A 2,957-nucleotide genomic window follows, 5' to 3' on the forward strand; every position below is an offset into this window, starting at 1 on the left:
CACCGCCCCGGGGCGGGGCTGAGGGGCCGCCGCCGGCCATGTTGTCTGCTGGGCGGGCCGCGGGTGTGGCCGGGGAGCCTGGCGGGGCCCGGGGCGGTGCTCTTCGGAGGGACAGGAATGTGCTGCAGTTCTGACGGGAAAGCCCCCGAAACCCGCCCACCACCTCAGCCTTGTCCCTGCTATCTGGAGACGTTTTGATCTTGCGCCTCTGCGGCCTGGGCATGCCCCATTTCAGGAAACAAGTTCCTAACAAACTTCAGTTCGTGAGTAAATGGGGGTTTGTGGAAGGCCATCGCGTGACAAAACCTTCCTGGATGTTCTTAGAGTGTAAAACCCCGAGGGACACTCAGATGCCAAAGCTCAAGTCCGGGTTTGAGCTCGTCAGGTGTTAAAATGTTCATGGCCATACAGCTGTAGGAATAGCTGCTTTTATTCAGTTCAAAGGAAGCATGCACATTTTCACCCAAAAATTTAATCACAGAATCCCAAACTGGTTTGGGTTGGAGGGGACCTTAAAGCCCATTCAGTCCCACCCTTTGCCATGGGCAGGGACACCTGCCACTGTTCCAGGTTGCTCCAAGCTCTGTCCAGCCTGGCCGTGGATACTTCTAAGGATGAGAGAGGCACAGCTCTGGGCAACCTGTGCCGATGACAACAACATGGTCAACAACTATAATTCATAGTGAAAGCTGGGTAAGAAAAATAGTACGTAAGAAGTTACAGCGTTAACTCCTGTGCAGAGAAGCCAGACTTACACATGCAAAATTCTTTCCAAAAAGAGGTGTTAAGACACCTGCCATATATTAAGATCATTTTGTGACAGGCTCAGTACAAAACAATAAGGTATTACATAGTGGACACCAGAAACCTGACGAATCTTWGAGGGAAACTTTGTAAGATAAATTCTATGTAATACTTGATTTGTCTCTGTAWGACAAATTACTCAGTAAAAATAGATACACTAAGACACAATGAAATAAACACCTTGTAGTGTGTTGGAGTAGGGCAATTAACTCTGATACTATATCAGATCTATATTTCCTAAGAGCCTTAATTTCCCAAATAATTTGAATAGAATAAATATTCTTTATGATTTGCCAGATCATGCTRTGGGAATAGGCTGTTTCAAGGATGYGRCTRCAAGGAAAGAGTTAAATTTAATAATKAATATTACTGGAGCTATTAAATATTCCCTAGTTTAGCTATGAAAGCAGCTGCAAAATGCAGTGTCACGTGCATGGCCACGTGCAGTGGAAATTTCCTAGTACAACAATACCTCTGGCAGCAGAAGAGAGCAGCCTTCATAGCCTTCTTTCGATCAAGAAGGTACGTCTGCTGTGGCAGCTGATAGCAAGAAAAGTGAACCTGAATCTTCTTTTTGTTATCAGTCCTTTTTTGTCCCTGCATCCATCATACTTCAGAGGAAAGCTGAAAAGAAAACCACTTTTTAAATATATTATTTMATTAAGGGACTGAAACAGTTGGTTTGGGTTTTTTGTTTTTCTTTTTTTTTTATATAAGAGTCTTTTAACTTAATTCAATACGCCTTGATAGATGTTACAGTTTCATAGTATAAAAAGCTGGATTTTTGTTGTCTCTGAAATTTACATTGACAGTATTACATCACAGCTAATAATAGAAGCTGTAGTTTTCAATACTGAGGCATCTCCACTTTGTAACATTATTGTTAAAACAAGGGAAGTGGGGGTTAATTTGAGAGCAGCTCAGTGATGCTGAGCTTACTATCATTGTATCAGGAAATGCTGTGGCAACAYGGGTGTGCTATCTTTGTGACAGAAATGACTCCTATGATGACATTTGGGTACTTTATTTTAAGCTTGAGGCAACTYGCAAGGTTACCTGTACGTGCAAAACTCAGCCTGGTTTCGGGAGGGGAACTATTACTGACTTGAAGCAAAGTAAATACAAAAATTGAAAGAATGGGTAAATAGAAGAAAAGTCATGGCAAGAATTGATAGTACAGAGGTTGATTTCCCTTTTGTTATATTGTACCTTCGGGGCAATTTTCATCTAGCATGTGCAAATGTAAACACAGCACAATCCTTGGCATGAGTTGGAAGATAAGCTTTGTCATGTTCATTTTACAGATAAGTAAACCTCTTGTACAGAGCACAGAGACAAAGGGGGTTATACCRCACAGTGCTGAGAGAAGTGGTTTGCATAGGACACATGCACGCACTCACACACACACTTTTTTACATTTAAAAACTTAGCCGTGGAGGGCTTAAGGACATCCCAGCTCCAGGTGGAGTGTTGTGTCTAAGCTGCTGTTCTGCTTCTCCTGGTGTTTGCCTTCACTCAGAGAGATGAAATCATACTATAAATAGTGGGCAAAGTTCACTCTCAAACATGAACCGGTAAAGTCTCCTGTTTGACATGACAATAAAGTGTGGAGCAATAGGGTGTTTGGTTCTTTAAAGCTCTTTTGCAGTGCACTGTGCTCTCTAGTGATGGGTGATACTGACTTAATCATAACACTGCTATCGCCAGCACAAAAGCAAAACACCGAAARTCCCATGACCTCACTAAACCTTTTGGGCAAGGTGTCAGTAGCGTTTCAGCAGATCTCTGTCTCTTTAACCTCTCTGTAATTCTGCATTGGCTGTGCTGCCAGGGCTTCTCCTGCCTCTGCCCCACATCCTTTTTCCCCACGTACCCTCAAGACAGTTGGGGATGCAGGTGCATTTTAATTCTTTCTGCTAAACTTAACCAAGAGGAAAACCTGCTCCTCCCTGTTTAAAAGTGAACACCRCCACCACATTTCAAAACCAAAGCCCAGCGTGGGTTTTTTAGTGTGCTGAAAAAACCACTTAGAGACACGGGCAGCCATTTGGAACAGGGCTCCTTCGGCAGAAGGGGTCCGCAGGGCACTCTCACACTTTGGCATCTCCATCGGCTTGAGCGCAAAGCTCCTGCACGCCGTGGTGGCCAGGGGG

Source organism: Malurus melanocephalus, unplaced genomic scaffold, assembly GCF_030028575.1.
Source record: "Malurus melanocephalus ecotype Western Australia unplaced genomic scaffold, MMel_1.1 scaffold_128, whole genome shotgun sequence".
Taxonomy (NCBI): Eukaryota; Metazoa; Chordata; class Aves; order Passeriformes; family Maluridae; genus Malurus; species Malurus melanocephalus.